Raw genomic sequence first — 18,591 nt, 5'->3', positions numbered from 1 at the left:
CCACTCTGAAGAAAAAATCTGAATGAGTGGTTGCGAGCCAGCTCCTTTTATCCGGGGGAGTGGCATGCAAATTCCACTCACCAGTTCCCATTGGCCTTTTCTCAAAGATCAGAGGTGTTTGGGGTTCCCGAGTGACTCCTAGTGTCACTACATTGACACAACGTCGAGTGAGTGACAGATATGGAAACTTAGGTTTATCTTGCCAATAAAGCTTTTGATCCTTATTATTAAAAAGTCCAATGGAAAACGGCAAAAGATTTTGCCAAACTTTTAATTACAGCATGTCCACTGAGTTTATGACATTTATACATATACTTGTATCAAAGTTTTATAGCTGTAAAAATTTGCATAACTATCTTCAAAAAACGGAACATTTTAAAATGTATTTAAATAATTAAAATAAATGATGACTAACCAATTTCTTGCAAGTTCTTTGAGACAACGTATAAGGTAAATATATTTCTGATTATATTTGAACGTTTGTTTTAATGTACGATGTACCATAATTAATTGCGATTAATCACAGAAAATGGTGTGATTAGTTTAAAAATTTTAATCGAATCACAGGCTTACTTTTACTTCTAATGTTGTTGGCTCCTTTATGTAAAATTGCATATGTTTTTCCTCATTTTTAAGTCACTTTGGACATAAAAGCATCTGTGATATAAATGATTGTTTAAGTGCCAACATTTGGCAACAAAACTGATGGATTAAAAAACTGTTTTTCTAGTTTCAAAGTAGGGTGTGACAAAAAAGAAAAAAAAAGAAAGAAATCAGAACCACTGCATTAGACTTACAATATTTGACATGACACTTAAAGAAAATGTGCTGAACAAAACAGGAAATTGTCTCTCAGACTCCCAACATAGTCCCATGACAACTCGACATTTATTCCCATAGAGACCAACCAATCAACAAACAGAATTTCAAATCTATACAATACAGGCATCAGATTTTACCCATAGCCTCCTATCCAGCACTTTATTTTAAGAAAGGAAACATCAGTGAACAAATTTGGTTACTCATTCCATATTTATTTATGCAATACAAATGACTCCTAACCTGGATGTTTTCTTTCTTCCATGGTACACAAGTTATTTTCCTACTGAAATCAAGGTTAGGTTAAGGGTTTGGGTAAGGGGTTACACTTCATGGTTAGGTTTGGGTTAGGGGTTAAGTTTAGGAAAATTCATAATAATATTGTTCCTTGGTTCGTTTATTTTTCTCTATTGGAGTAAAAGTCGTTCTTTTTTGTATGAGCCAAATTGAAAGATTTTGCCATCTCGTACTAATTATTCCAACCTGTCATGAGACAGGGTTGATCTCTTAGAGACTAACTCAATGATTTCTTAGCATAGAAACTACCACTTTTCCACCAAACTTCTCCTGGATAGCACAGTTTCCTCCTTTCATTGTGTTGCAGAGCCTAATGGTCCTCTTATCTACAGCTGTCCTCCACTGGAGGTTCTTACAGGGATGTGATTTCTGCAGAGGAATAATACGATTGAATTGGTGTGAGCTAGCTTTTCGTCGACCTTCTCTGTGTGCAGATGGAGGAGGGGGAGAGAGTGGCAGCAGAACACCTGCAAGCGGATTAATGAGGGAGAGACTGCTCTCCGAGCTGTCCATCCTACTCACACTAATTAATCCTGCTGGTCATTAGGACTAACCGTTAGCCTCATTCAAATACCAAGCATCTTATATGAGCAAGCTACTGGAACTTGCGTTCAGGCTGGGAGCACAGTAACTCTACCCTGATTTACGTCCATGCTGAAATGATAAGGGCAGAGGTATGCCTGGTTGCTCTTAATTTAGAGGGGAATTTGTGTGATTTGTATAAATTGTTTAAATGTGTACAACATGGCCATTTACAGGTGTGTGTGAGAGCGTTATGATTTCAGTAGATCTTTTGGAAAAAGTAGTTCCAATTCTAAATTCTGATTGAATGGACTGCATTTAAAGCCATTGAAAAATGACTATAAAGGCACACCTACAGTATGCCACACATTCTTTATCAATGTACCAAGTTGCTATGTAGCTTGGCAACCACAAACAGCCTACAGTTAGGATAGTGAACTATGTTACTTGGTCAAATAATTTTTATTCTAATTAATAATACATTTAACTGTTTGTTGAACATTGGTGTATTTTATCATATTACTGTTGCCGCCATTTTATACTGACTTCTCACAGTGTTAATTCAGCAACTGTAGGTCAAAAGTTCTGCTGCTGAAATAGGACTGTGCTTACCACAATTCTAATCACTGTCCCCAGTGACTGAAGCTGGAAGTATTGTTGCACATTTGGGCTTGGGTTAGCTCCAGTTTCCAGGTGAAATGTCCGTAGTTGAATACAATACAAATCGAGTTGTATTTTTAGTCTAAATAATGTTATTTATTTTATTAAATCTACCCCCTAACCCAAACCCCAACCCTGAACATAACTGTCATTGGAGTAAAAATGTAATTTTAGAGTGAAAATGCAACCTCCGGACCACGCCCACCATCGTTTATGTGAACACGGTTACTTTCTGGTCAGTAGCGCTTGAGGGAAATGTGTTTACATCTGAATTGATGCAAACATATCTGATGGGGAATGCCGCTTGTCAGTAATTTGGCTGAATGGGGTGGATTTCAGGATACATAAACCCTTGGAAGCAACATGCCGATATCCTGTGTGATCATGCTGGTTTTATATAAGCAATAAGGCACTCGGGTATTTACATTATAGCTATTTTGCCACTGGTAAGGGCGTGCACCTATTTTTTATTTAATTAATAAATGTATTAATTTGTTAATATGTATGAAATATTGCTTTATTTTAGACACTCTAAACACACACACGCACACTTCTGTCTTTCTCTGTGCTTGACTTTACTGCCATGCTCATGGGAGATGAGAGCCGACTCAACACAGAAGAGCCAGGAAGAGAAAGGGCGTGCGAGGGGAAGACTGAAATGGTGAGGGAGTGAGCCGTCACACAGATCGTTCCTGAAATCATGTTACGGTGTCATAATGCCACCTCTGCTCTCTTCCCAGCAATCATATTTGGAGAACATCTTTCAGGAGCTCTCAGAGCCACAACAACTGGTAAGCATGGCTAATAGAAGTTTAATCAGTGACAAGAGTGGAGAATCAGTCATAATGCATGTCAAACTGAATGCGCCCCGATAAGGAATAACAGAGAGATGCAAATAGTGGTTTAGGAAGGCTGATAATGCCCTCTCACTTCCTGCGGCAAGAGCCTGTGGCTGTTTCATGTCTTCTTCGCTTTATTTAAAGCATGCCATACTTTATGAAGCCCACCCCACCCGCACCTATTGATTTTAATGCAGCAAATATGAGCACTCCAGCAAACCAGGATGCAAACAGCCCTGAGTTTTGTATTAAAGCAATAAGAGCCAATATCATTATAACATCAAGATTTCTAGTTATTTCTAGGCTATTTGCTTGTTTGTTTGTTTTTCCTTTTGCATGTTTTCTTGAGGCAGCAACTTATAAGATTAAACCAATAAATGGGATGCAAAAGTTGGGGTTAGATTGACTCCACATGAGAAAACCTCAACAAATCCCTCTTATCCTATTTCAACTTCCCCACTGCAAAACAGAGCGCTATCTTGTTCCAACAATGAACTGCCACAAGCAAGACTGTGTACAAAAATGCAATCTACAAAGGAACAAAACTGGGATGCTCCACCAGCACACCATGCATCCTCCGTATTTAAACGTACCCATGAAACAGGTTTCTTAGGGCTAGAATCACGCAAACATTCTTTAAGAGTTTCAAGTCAAGGATGTAAAGGTTGCGTGAACATGAATGGCATTTAACCCTTTCTGGCGTGAGTCTTATGTGACTCTGATGTTCATGTCCTGTGACCTGTATCATGAAGTGTGTCAAACAAACTCAGAGTTACAGGGTAGGCTTCAGGGGAAATTCAGTTAAAGTTAAGCAGTAGCACAACACTAACCTTCTTTGACAACTCTTTGTCAACAACCTGTGTTCATAATTCACATGAAAGTGTGAGGTTTGTAGCCAGTAGCCAATCACGTTACACATGGAAAAAGCCAGTGCCGGGGAAGCTAATAGCTTGTAAAGCTACTCATAACTTAAAGTAGTAAAACTACTCAAGCCACTCTTTAAAAAAAAAAAAAAAAAAGTAGTTAGCTACTCATTGCAGCTATTTAAAGATGATTTTTTTTAAATATCTTAAAATCAGATTATATATTTTAGAAGCAATTAGAAGTTCTACACCTAATAGTTATATATTTAATCAGGGTGAGAATAAAAAGGATGACAAAATTAAATTGAGCAAAATAATATATACTAAATATACTCGAATCAAACTAGAAAATACACTATTTTATATAACTGAGGCAGAATATTGTGATAAACAGTAGCAATTAACTAAATAGGTTGCTTCAAAAAAAGAAGTGACTTCTGGCAAAGTTCCTTTAAGGCTGTGCAGAGGCATCAAGTGAATCATTTATGTAAACTAGTTCATTTACATGAGCTGGAGTTCCCATAGCTAAATATGAGTGAATCGTTTATTTAAACCGATTCATTTGCACGAACTGTCCGAAAGAACCAATTCACTTAAATTATTTGAATTCCCCAGTGCTACATGAAAGAGACAAAGAGAGAGAATGGTTTAGACGAGTGTTTTGTTTACTCCCTTGGCTCTATTGCTGCATTCAGAATATAGAGTTTTGTGACGATAAAACACAGCTACTTGTCTGAAAATGTAGGCTGAAAATATAGCTGTGCTCCTGTCACTTTACTAAAAAGTTTAGTTTAGTTAATAGTGTCGCTACTTTTAGCTAGTCCAAGCCTGGAGAAAGCAAGTGCAATTCTCTGCTGAAGAAATCACTTTCTTAATATGAAGGACAATATGAAGAATTTAAACATGCTTTGCACAGTGAGAATAAACACTGCTGCTAAAGCTCAAGAGGAATGTTGGAGGAAAATAGCTGGATAATGTGTAAGTGAACTTTATTTTAGGCCCACATTAATGAGGATTAAAGTACAGTATACGCTTAATTGAAAGCTTAGTATATTATATTTGTCAAAATATTATTGCTCCCAAATTAATGCACTAGCATTATTAAAGTGTAGACTAGCTAGATCATCATTATTATTAGATGCTTCTATTCAGAATGGTGACTCTTCTACATTATCACACACACATATGTGCAGGCATATAGGAAAATGGGAAGAGGACAAAATACACAGTGTGTTCATACACATGGATTTCCACATAGAGGTCAGTAACCAGCAGACAGTACACAGTATTTGAGGCATAACCTGTTATTGGCAGTTTATTAATTACATGGCTTTATTTGATTATTAGGGTGAAGAGTATGAAGACACATTATATATTCTAATAGAATTGCACTGATCAGTGGGCATGTACATGACACATTTCAAGTAACTTCCTCCTTCACTCCTATGTCTATTCTACAATAGGATTATTCAAAAGCTCGCCCTTAACCTGAACCCTTACAATTAGGTTTAAAGGGAGAGTTCACCCAAAATTGAAAAATCTCTCATCATTTACTCGCCCTAATGCCACCCCAGAAGTGAATGACTTTCTATGTTCTGCTGAACACAAACGAAGATTTTTAGAAAAATATGCTATACTTTAGAAGCACTGTTTTATGGCTAAAGTGGGAAAATTACCATGGAACACAATAAAAGTGTCTTTGAAATATTTGAGCCAGGTTTAAACTAAACTTAGGAAGCCACTTAAATCTGCTTCATGATGCAAGCCTCTGAGAGGGAAATGCTAGTTATTCAGGCATGTTGCACTGTCTGAAAAGTAAACCTGGTTACATGTTTGAATGTTCAGCTAGAGACATTCACACCACACTCCAACTGAAACGAGCCTGTATTTCAGCTTGATTATATCTCTTCTCTTGATATATGCCGAATCTTCCCATGCAGTCACCGTATGGCCATTGAACAGGGATGCCCTCCACATTAGAAGTAATTCACACTTCAACCTCAGTCAAGCACCATCAGTGGGTAAAACCCTGGATTGCCTGCAAATAAAATCATAGTAATGACAATTGAAATTTTGCCTCACAAACGCTAAGTGGCATTCGTAATTCTTCTGACCAAGTGCTCGGCTCACATAGTCAGTGAATATGTTTAACACAGTTCTGTAATCTGTCAGCGCCTGGCATGCCTCAGATCCACAAGTGTAGTCACTGTGTTTGCCACAGAAATGCAATATTTTAAAGCCCAGATGAAGTCGAAGAGAGTTTTGTGGCTTTTAGTCCATGTGTGTTAGCTTTGAGGCCATCTATATGCTAGTGCACTTTTAGCAGATATACACATTTAAAATTTACAGTCTCTTATCCTAATAATATAATTTTCATTTTGGGGTGAACTATGCCTATAATTTGTATACTCTAAGCCTGTCAAAGTATACTCCAAATACCTTTGCATGCATACACAGGTGGTTGGCGCATACATGCTACAACTGCTTTGAGACACTGGACTTTCTCTTCAGGAGTTTAGTCCCATAAAGATATCTTTATATTCCTTCCGACTCTAATTATACAAATGCAGGTATCTCCAGACCTCCTCACACACGCTCTTGACTTGCACAGTTGTTGTTTTTACCTTCATCTGCTGATGTTTAGCGGTGATTACATCTTCTTCGAGTGCTTTTCCGTGATAGCAACGGCTTAAAATGTAAGTGTTGCCACCTTGTGGACCCACTTATTAGTGCAAATAACTCTAGGAGCATGTGCATTCTGCATGTTTAAAGATGCACGGTTAGAAAAATTGGGCTGTGAGCATTCAGTGCTCACGCACTCTGGTGGCAAGATTTGCTTTAAAAGATTTGCGTCATGCATCCTAACCAAGGGATCTGGAATTGGCTGGTTAGCTGGTCCCTTTTAGCCCCTGCTGGTAGATGCTGGAACTACACCACCCAATTGCAAAGTCTTATTTTTGCTGCGCATTATTCAAATTTTCTTAAACCAGCCAGGAAAAGGTTTAAAATTCAAAATATCTGAATGTAGTGAAACAATATTAATAGCATTTCTTAATTTTAATAGCATAACATTTCTTAATAGCATTTGTAATAGCCTAGAATTTCCTGCATTTGGAGGCCATACTTAATATCACTATTATTTAAGCCACTGGCACAGCTTACCCCAAAGCATCTGACACATTTTACCACACAGCTACCATTTTGAGGAATATGCTTTACTTAATAAGTAATGGCTAAACTTTTACCAAATAATTTACGAGGTTTTATGCATTGCCAATTTACCGACATATATGATATTGCCTATATATTTTTAGACCTGGATCAGTTTGACATAAATATATAAGTGGGCATGTGACAAAAATTGTGCAGTTAAAAAATTCAGGGGCTGCAAAACTTGCCAACTGAGACATCTTACCCCACTACAGATGATGATATGTTACAAATAATACACAGCTGTTAACAAGTGAGAGAAAGCTACTAGAAGTCTATAACATGAAGTATCTCTGTTCAGAGTCAAATGCTTTTTTCAGCAAGAGCTGTTGATGTTATTTCCCAGGAATACTTCTTTCTGGGAGTATCACACACTGTTATTAACACTAACTGAGCTGTCACACTGACTGCAAAAGTGGCCCCGGAGCCAGTAGGCTGTTCAATGCATGCCTTTAAGGTCTGTCTGACTTTTATTGTCTATTATGTTCCTGACTAAAGGTGCATCCCAAACCGCACACTTCTGCACTTCTACGCCATTTTGTAGTGTAAGTGTGGAATGTTGGACACTTCATGCACTCATCGCACACGGCTTGCCGTACATAGCGGAAGGGGCGGAGTTACCTGGCTGCGCTGCTGGTCTGACAAAACAATTGTAAATAATGATGAATGTAGCAGCTAGCGAAACTTCAGTGGATACAGCACCTTACAAATGTGAGTTGAATGATTTACTGTCACCCAATCTGTGTGAATATGTACATTGTTTGAGATACAAGTTTTGAACTGAGATTGGATATTGTGCTAAATCTGTGGAGTTTTTTCTATATAAATGTTCAATAGATCAAACAATGTATGAATACAATAATAAGGACATGTACAGGTGAAGGAAAAAAATAAACAAATAAAATAAATAAAAATGATTTTTTTTAATTATATATGTGTGTGTGTGTGTGTGTGTGTGTGTGTGTGTGTATAAACCATCTAAAATGTATACATAAGATAAAGAAGACAAATAATCAAAAATATTAAAATAAATATATTTTTAACATATAAATGATGTATTTTTTTTATAAGTCATGGGTCAGGAAAGTTCTCATTTTAGCATATAAGAAAAGATATAAAATTTTTATTAATAACGCATATTAACTCTTTAGCATTTATTGCTAAAACTGTTGAGGATGTGTTGTCCCTTATTTTAAAACTTCAAAAGTGGCAACCCTACCAGAGATACATGTTTGGAGAATTCCATTTGTGGTGTCACAATGGCATCAATAATCTATAAAAGGTTTCTTCCTCTAAAGAGCTACAACAGCTTGGTTGCTCTTACACTATGTTAAATTGACAACTTGTTTTGAGCCTTTCCTCCAACACTTTGTTTATTTCCATCTCTTTTTCACTCTGTCTTTCAGTCTCCGTCTGTGGTGATACAGTATCTGCTGCCTTCCAGTTCTAAACAAATTCCACTCATAATACAGACCAAATTGATTTATGTCAACAATATGGATTCTCTAGTCATAATCCTGCCCTCTTTCTGGGGGAAACTAAAGGTTTCTCTTATTTCAGAAAATCTTGTAACCGATTAGATTCATGTTGACTTCACTCATTAATCTCCCTTTATTAATATGACTACAGAGTTTCGGCCTTTGTGCCACTGAAATATTTAAATAGGATGAACTTCCCAGCAACCTAAGCATTTGAACATCATTCAGCAAGAAACAAAATCCCTCCCATATGAGGTCATGCCAAGATTAGACAAAAATGAATTTCATTTTTTTATATTAAAAAAGAAGTAATGTGAAATGTAGGTTACTGAAGAACAAGTCTAAACAACACACTCTCATGAGGAAACATCACTATGCCAACTTTTTTCTTGCACAATCAAAATGTCACTCTTGTGCTGTGTTCAAACGACATTCAGATGACACTCTGGTGCTGGATTCAGCTCATTTATTCCATTAGTTTACCCCAGGCTAAACTTTTAGGGTTTAAAATGAAAATTCTTTCATCATTTACTTTTACTGAAAAACCTACATCCAAAAATGACAAAATCACTGTAAAAGTAATCCATTGTGCTGGCGCACTACATTCCAAGACGTACGATAGCTTTGTGTGAGGAACAGACTAAAATTCAGTCGTTATTCTCTCTGCTGTAGCTCATAAATATCGTTTGTTCTCATTCATAAAAACATAATATTTTGCCACCTCAAGAAGCATTGGTATCCATTTTTATACATATCAGAGACTATTTAGCAGAGACAGGCCACTTCTGTTAAAAAGAATGGGAGAAATTGGAATGCCCAACGGTCAAAGGATGTAGAAAGAAAGTCCCACCTTACAGGTAAAAGAGCCAGTCACCTTTTAGATACAGACATCGCCTATCAATCAATTCGAGAACGCACATGCGCATTCTTTAATTGATTGACAGGCGATGTCTGTATCTAACAGGTGAAAGGTGACAACACTGGTATCATAAATTGTGCTTCCTTACCTCAGATTATGCTAAAAAAAAAATATATATTTTTTTTTTTATTTAAACTGGGACAAATTGCGTTTTTCAGTGTAATCTGAGGTAATGAAGCACAGTTTATGATTCCAGTGTTATCAGATTTTATTGCTGATTTGAAATATGTTCTTTGATCTTAATCTTGACCAACCGTTTTGGAGATTTTGGTCCTTCCAGTGGACTGACTTGCTAGAAAGACTTTGCTTATATTTAGGTCTGTTTCTCAAACAAAGCTATCATCTGGCTTTAAAACATGTGGAATAAAGTACTTGACTATGGACTTTTTTAATGGTATTTTTGTAATTATTGGATTAATTTTGGATTGGATTAAAGGGAAAGGTTTAGAAGCTTAAAGGTGCACTCTGTAACTTTTGTCGTCGTGTCGTCGTGGACTTACAGTGACACCTAGTGGCATGGATGCAGCATCATTCAAACTGAATAGTTTTCCAGTTACAGATGCCATTGTAGAAATTCACTATTCACAGTCATCCATGATTTAGTCAATTAGTGAAAGTGTCAAATAAGAGGACTGTTACTGAGATTAAGCGAGTAGTATTCGGCTGGTCATGTGATTCTAACATGGCAGCCTCCATGTGCGGACCCTCTCCATGCAGAATAAAACAGCTTCTATAAGGTTACTGATATGACTGAAGTCTTTATTTTAATGTGAGTGGTCATGATTTCCTATATATTGCAAAATTACAATTCATGTCTTTAGGAGAACTTCTGTTTTCCGTCATTAAAATACATGATAATATCTGACGTTTGACGAGGCTTTCACAGTATCCTTTAAACTGACAATATCACAAGAGCTTTGGTGGTGCAGGATGAAAGTCCGTAGAGCAACTACCTAAACATTAAAAAAAACAAATCACTGATCCCAAAAAGCTTTTCATTTAGAAACCATTGCCAGTGATCAAATTATTGTGTGTTATTTTATTATTTGGTAGGAATGTGAAAGATCATTGTTAGGGTATAAAGAGTTTAAATTAGCCAGCATAATAAATGTACCTGATATAATACACTCAGTCTCAAGACACAATTATTATAATGATATTTTTTTAAAATGACAGAATTTTCCAATCATGCCTGTAGGGACAGCTATAAAAATTATTATTATTATTTTTATATATATATATATATATATATATATATATATATATATATATATATATAAATAATTTATTGCAGGAATGTCTCCAGGGAGATCTGAAAATGACTTCATTTTCTCCTTGCAACCAAAGGCTCTGTGTATTGGAAAGTCATCCATTTCAATGGCTTTATTTTCCCAGTGTTAACTCAGGGCATCTGTATGCAGGAAAACACTCAGTGAAATAAATGTCACACTTTAATGAAAGATAAAGGCTTTAAGTAGTGAAACAATAAGATCCATCATTGTGACAGATGAGAGACAAAGAGTTTAACATTCTTCGCCAAGAGATTACATCACAATGAATGACGCAATGGTGTTTTTCTGCAGCACATTAAAAAATGTGTGTTGGGACCAGTGCATACAGAGAAGAGTTTAAGGCACATTCAGTCACATAGCAGATTTTGATTTGTGGTGAGTTCAATACTGTTATTATTTTGCTCTGTTTAATCTTAGTTTGGATTGGCCGATAGCCTTCTGAAACACTTTCAAACAAATCCAAATGCATCCTCACATCGCTATGGATATTTCCCAAGTTCATCGTTCCTCAGTTGCCATCCAGCATTTCAGAAGACACTTGCTGTTAAAAAATATAAATGCAGCCACACTATCAAAAAAGTATATCCAAATCAGTTGCCTGTCCATTTTTATTCAACAGTAATGGGTTTGATGTGTTAGATATGATTATGAAACAGTACAACCTGAGCCAATTATTTAACTATTCTGTTTGACACATTCTGGAAAACCACACTGTGGAAGACTAAACCCAATCTTTTAAAAATATGCAGGGGGTCCATAAGTCTCAGACCACTGGTGAAAAGGTTTGTGTATTGTAACTAAAGCTGCCTTCATGTTGTGACGGAATTAAAGAAATTACGATATGGCAACTCTGAGACTCTACTCGGAGCTCTTCACATCCTCGAGCCTCGGAAGTAATTAGATTCTTTGGTAACATTCATAACACCAAAGCGGCTTTTTGTTGATAACAGCAAAATAGCTATTTATCGCTATATAGATTAATTAATTGTACATGTATATGTTCTTTCAAAACGTTTAAAAACTAATAACTTCTAAATTTACAACTACTAATTACGAGTTCTGTGAAGACGTGAATGATTTTTACAAATCGGAATCTTATAATTCCAATAACTACGACATGACGTGAACAAACTATATTTCAACATTCTATTCTGTTCTATTTTGTACTCACTGAGCACTTTATTAGGAACACTATGGTCCTAATAAAGTGCCCGACATGGTCTTCTGCTATTGTATCCCATCCGCCTCAAGTTTCGATGTGTTGTGCATTCTGAGATGCTATTCTGCTCACTACAATTGTACAGAGTAGTTATCTGAGTTACCGTAGCTTTTCTGTCAGCTCAAACCAGTCTGGCCATTCACCGTTGATCTCTCTTATCAACAAGGTGTTTCCATCCACAGAACTGCCACTCACTGGATGATTTTTTGATTCTGAGTAAATTCTAGAGACTGTTGTGCTTGAAAATCCCAGGAGATCAGCAGTTACAGAAAAACTCAAACCAGCCTGTCTGGCACCAACAATCATGACACAGTCGAAATCACTGAGACCAATTTTTTTTTCCCATTCTGATGGTTGATGTGAACATTAACTGAAGCTCCTGACCCATATCTGCATGATTTTATGCATTGTACTGCTGCCACACGATTGGCTGATTAGATAATAAGTAGGTTTACAGATGTTCCTAATAAAGTGCTCAGTGAGTGTATTTAAACATGTTAATTTAATGAAGCATCATAACAATTTCAATGAAATTCTGGACATTTTGTTTTAATGACAACATGCACTCAAGCTGGCATGGGCTCCATAACTGATGGTCCATGTTATCCCATTATGATTTAAGAATGATTCAAATAGAATCTTGTGTGATTCAAGGGAAACAAGGAAATCATTTGTGTCACGAACTTGCTTGCATTTTGATTACTGCCTTAGAAATAGTGAATCTTAAATATATTTTTTCATAACTTTCTTTGTTCTTTGTTTTTTCACAGTCCTAAAACTTTGTTTATTTCTAGGTTAACCTGGAATTTTTTTTTCCAGATTTTCATTGTGGTCTCAGACTTTTGAACCCCACTGTATATCTATCTAAGAGCAACATAGAGCATGCAGGACTGCAACAACAACACTCTTACTATTCAGATTGTATTTATCAAGACTGTAAATGATACTTGTGAGAATAAATTGGATTTCATCTCTACCAGCACAAACAAGAAATAATTCATTGCCATTGCACATAGCTTCATTAGTGTGTACATAGTTTGTGTAGGCATTAGTTAAGGTACCTAACGTCTGTGCAGATTGGCTTTTAATCTTAAGTATAGAGGTAGTATAGAAAACATAAGCCAGTGCACAAGGTGGGGATCACACTGAGAATCAAACATTCAGCGCTTCATAAAATAGTCTGTTTTTCTAAGCCAGCCTTTAAGCCTCTAAGGTAAAGCCTTGTGTTTTAATAATCACATATAAGCCCATATGTGTTGTTATTTGACTGATGTTATGGTCTCAAAATTCACTTTATTCTTTGACCCTAACCACTAAAGCCCATATGCTTACTCAGCACAGATAAGATGTTATTACACTGCCTCCATACTGTTGCATGTATATCATCCAGTAGACTGCTAGATGAGATTTAAATGGCAGAGACAAAGATCTTGAAAGGATAAAAATGCATGCAGTGTGTGTGCATCTTCACTGATGGAGTTCCTCACATATTCAGGACGGATAAGCAGAGCTAATCAAAATATAGCCATTCTCCCCCTACAAATGAGCTCTTTCCAGATGTATACTGTAAAAATACCCCTTGAGCAAATAAACATGCTAAACAGGATCATACTTCAAGTGCAGTTGGTGCTGTTGTTTTGGCCTCTCTTGACAAAAACTATTATCTAGACAGAGCTCTGCACCTTTCCAAACTTTACCCATCTAAAAACTATTGACAGAGAGTCAAGCCCGAGGCTAACACATCATCACTAAACAAGCAAAACCTTCATCGCTGCAGTTTTTCGCCTGACTCTTGTCCTTTCTTACATTTTCCCCAGCTGTGTCGTCTTGACATCATAGGACTTGACATTTGCACAGGTAATATAATGAAACCTGTTCCTGTTATTGGGAAAGTTACACATTTTAAGCTAGGGCTTTTTTTCACTTGACATTTACATATATTAATACCTGATTAGCTCTACTTTTCAGTGCCAGGTTTCATTTTGCACCTGTATGGAAATATATTTCTTAGGAGGCATTTTTAATTACTCAAACACTAAATCAAATGCAGAATTTTTGGAGTATTTAGAAGGTTCTTGCAGGAGGAGACTATCTATGCTGCATTTCTGATCAGCCAATCGGAACCCTGATCTCTGTTTACGAGCTAGCAGCATTTTATATCTGCCGTTTTTAAGATGGCACCGTGATAACAATCAGATTCGTATTTAGTCGTGCTGGCTCTAAAGAACATCAAGGCCATATCTGCTATAATATCACCTCATATTTTTTAAATCAATTTAATTAAAATAGAAGTGCATCAAAGCTGAATTTTTGTCAGATCTGTGCCAAATTCCTTCATTCTTGTGTCTTTCAAATGGTATAATAAGGTCAAGTTTTCTAAATGGTTTAAGAAAAAAAGAAGCAAAGCTATACTGAAATTTGTCAGTGTAGTTAAATGTCAGGCTTGCCATTGTCTCTGCAGTTACTTTTTAATTAAAATAAAAAAATGTCAGTACTGCTGCACAAATGTTTATCATATTTCAATCAACCAGCCATTAAAAAACTACCAACATGATCACATGGGAAGTTGGAATGTTGTTTCTGAGAGTACCCTAGGATCGGCCACATCATGCTGACTCACTTCCAAGCACCATCTTCTATCAGACATTTTTGCATCGGCTTCAGCATGTTAACCTTCCCTTGTGCCACGACCAGAAGCGCATTGCATCAGCAGCACGGGAGACCCTGGTTCATGTCCCTCGTTGAAACCAGGATGTAATTGCATTTGATAATCAGAGACGAGGTTGCTTTTTTTTTTCTGACATTACAGTTTTACTCTGCTGATGGTTAGGTTTAGAATTTGGGGTTTGAAGTACATGTGACAGGCAATCAGCTTGGGGGAGAGAGCCAGAAACATGTTTGTATGCCATTCGTCTTTACATAAGCATGGCTTGTAATCAGGTGGAATCTAATTAACCTTTTCTCCAGATCTTTGATTGTTTTAAAGTGACTCTCAAGACATAAGCTTTCAGAGGACGCTCACAAATTGGCCACGTTTGAACTGTGAAGGTTCCACTGAAGTATCTGCGGTTGTGTTTAATGTATATAAGCCAGTGACTGTGAAATCTGTCTGCACTTGGAAACAGTGGTGAGTGAGAATCATTAACTTTACTGCTTCAAATGAATTCGGCTGAGATGCTCGGCGGTCATCATTCATGCTCAGTTCTTTAGTCAGTCTGAGTTTATCAACACAAACAACTCGTAATGACATTTAATGGAATGGAATAACACTGGGTTAAGAGGAGTATTATTGATTCGATTTAACTGATTTGTTAAATGCATATATAGATTATTGTTTGTAAACCCCTGCTTTGTGTAATCCCTTTATTCAAATTTGCAATAACTGTGCCAGATTCTCCAAGCCTATGATAATGATTTTGACACGAGAGGAGGATAATGAATGTCTATAGCACATGATCTGACTTGCTTAGAGTGATTTCCTTTAATAAGAGACAGACCTGTTTCTTTCTTCCACTCTCTCTTAGACAAGATGACCTGTCAAATCACTCTGATCCTGCAATCTGACAATACAATTTATACCTTGGAATGGTATTTTTTTCCAGTGTAGTACCTAGTCTGAAATACAAATTATGAGCAGAATAAAGGCATGTGTTTAACTTCAATCACAAGCTCTTTTGTTAGGTCAGCTAAAGTAAAATTCTTCCCTCAGTAATCAAACCAAATAATCTCCTGCGCTTTACAATATACACCTCCTTGCTTTCGTTAACCCTAAACAGTAAAGAAATGACAGGTAGGAACTTAGAAACTGACACGGAATTTACTATCTTGTCATTAGAACACATTGCGAAGCCTCTCTTGTGTGCTGTTGGTATATTTGCTCCATCTGCCTGGTTCTGTCTGGGGTGCTTTAATGGCTGTATAAGACTATGAAAAAGAGTACAGTGGCAGTTCCAAAGTCTATCCCCCACCCTCCTTTCCCCCTCAGTGTGATTAAAGAGGGAATGTGAGGTGGTGACAGCTCTGGCTTTTGATCATGTTGCCTGTCAGTGGAGTGTTGACTGGTGGGGAGTTTGGCCAGGTAGTGGTCTTGTGAAGGAGAACATCATGAGGGAAAGTGAAAAATGAAGAACTATGGCAAATTGACACTTTGTCTTGTTTGCAAGTACAAATAATATAAATTGACTTGATCAGCACAAATTGTGTATGATAATAAGACTTGTTTTCAGAGAATATATCTTAAATATATATATTTTTTTACCACATTGGCAAAGCATAAATCTCACTAAATTGTGTTAGATTTATGTTTAAAATAAAAAAAAAAAAAAAAGCATTTTAAAAAATGTGTTTTATGTTGAATTGTTTGCCCAGACACTGGATTTTGTTTTAGCCAACATAAAAAATTCTAACATCCAAGTTGAGAGGCAAAGTACTGTAATATATAATGATATATATTGTTCATCTACAGTTTCAAAATACCTGGTAGTGGTGTTCCGTTCCATGAATTGGAAAACATAAATCATATATAATCCTTTCATAATATGTGACACTAAGCTGAGAAAGTAAATACAAATGAGAGGATGTAGAATGCATGGGTGGCTGCTGGATTCAGGTACTCATTATAATATCAATGTGAAAGTAAATTCAATGTTGCAATAAAAATGTAGACAGAGAAATATTCCAGAATGAATAATTGATGTTTGCTACGTAGATTTCAACACCATGCCTGCATTGTGGATGCAGCTACAGTGAGAGAGACAAAAGAAAGAAAAAATATGAGGCCATTAATTGTATTTAACTCTTGATAAATGTATCTGCATGAAAACAAATGTATAATGAAAAATTAAGCCATGAGAGGCTGTGCATTACAGTAATTTTACCATGGGTTAGGGGAGTTCTTAGGTGAACACCAATGTTCAATAAACAGTCTAATATTCATAATAATCTGGAAAAAAAAATCATAAATATAGTTTGTTCTATAAGAAAAGACATGGAATAATTGGAATTATTATGAATGTAGTGAAACTTATCATATTTGGTGTAAGCCCCATCCTACGGTTCAGCGCTCAGATACTTGCTTGAACCGTCGGATCCTGCTGGAGGCGATGACAGCAGGGGAGCTGAGCTTTCCCCAAAAGGAATAATATAACCTATGCCTCCAAAAGAAAATATAAAACCAAATAATTAGACACAGGACAACAGCATGGCTGAGCGATGAGGAGGGAGGGACAGCTGGGGGAGAATGATCGCAATCAGCCAGGAGAGGGATAAAGAGGAGCCGGCGCCGCAGTTGGAGAGAGAGAGAGAGAGAGATGCACGAAGCCTGTCTATGTGTCTTTATGTTTACACGTAGCTGGCTGAAAAGCAGTGAGTGTTATAGTGTGTTGCTGAAAAGCTCATTTTAAAGTGTCCATTAAATGTCAGACGTGGATTGTTCACCGGCTCCTGCTTCCACTTCTTAAGAAAGGCAAAGATAGCCACACACTAATAAAATAATTAATAGTTTCAGAGACCCATAGTAATGTGAATCTCTGCACTGTAATGATGCCAGATGATTCATAAAAGGAAACATTTAACATGATATGAAAATAATACCTTGATTGCTTTGATACTTGCTTGTCCAGAATGACTTCTGATGAACGAAACATGTAACATAACTGTAATTAGGAATGGTACACTTTGTTTTGATTTAATTATTTGTTGTATAGGCAGCAAATGCATTGTGCTGTTAAAGAAATGTAGGAATGTAATGCGTAGTGAATTAGCAACTTTGTGACAGGGTATATGTATAACTGCCAGCATTCATCACCAATTATATGTAGGCAATTTGCATAATGGTTAGCTTATGGCTTTAAGCTTACGTCCGCATCATTTTCCAACCATTAATGCAAGGAATTTAGCTCAATAAGTGGATTAACGATTGATTTGGGGAATATTAAAAGAATGGTTATGTCCAATCAAAGTCTTCGGCCAGCGATGAGCTGATCGGTAACACTACTTTCATGGCCATTTAAAATAATATCACAAATAGATTGAAATACTGTCTACAGACCATGCCTTGAGAACCATCATTACTTAATTTAGTATGGCTCGATTTAGATTGGGTTACCCAGTTATCTAATAAAACACCATAACTTTCAGCGAAAGTTTGGAGGTTTGTACTTGCGTAAGCTGCATTGCGTTGCACTGCCTTGGTTCTTTGGCTGGGTCCGCAGAATGCCTTTGTTGCATCAATGTTTGATATTCTGTTTCTGGATCGTGGATGCCGGATGGGTGATGAAATGACCAAACGGAGCCCCAGAAGCGAGGCCTCCCGCAAAGGAGACTCGTGACTCCCCGTCATGTGTGTGCAAGAAGAAGAATGAAGAACAGAGAGCGTTCGTCCTAGGCGGGGAGGTTTTGTTGAGTTGAGGTTAGCCGTGCCATAAAGGTGTCTTGAGTCAATCAGAAGTGTCTTTTGCTAAGTCACATGGTTA

At 36.8% G+C, this 18,591-nt stretch overlaps 1 protein-coding gene and 1 long non-coding RNA gene across 2 annotated transcripts in view; both read left to right on the top strand.

The window, feature by feature from the left end:
* The window catches only part of negr1 (neuronal growth regulator 1), a 308,138-nt gene that overhangs the window by 260,360 nt on the left and 29,187 nt on the right, over positions 1 to 18,591 (top strand). The gene's annotated exons all lie outside the window — the stretch shown is intronic.
* On the top strand, positions 1,478 to 8,084 carry LOC127445722 (uncharacterized). Its single transcript, XR_007898040.1, has 3 exons — positions 1,478 to 2,959; positions 3,039 to 3,089; positions 7,709 to 8,084. It is a non-coding gene; the product is annotated as an uncharacterized LOC127445722 (long non-coding RNA).

Source organism: Myxocyprinus asiaticus, chromosome 9, assembly GCF_019703515.2.
Source record: "Myxocyprinus asiaticus isolate MX2 ecotype Aquarium Trade chromosome 9, UBuf_Myxa_2, whole genome shotgun sequence".
NCBI lineage: Eukaryota > Metazoa > Chordata > Actinopteri > Cypriniformes > Catostomidae > Myxocyprinus > Myxocyprinus asiaticus.
This window is presented reverse-complemented; position numbering and strand designations above follow the sequence as displayed.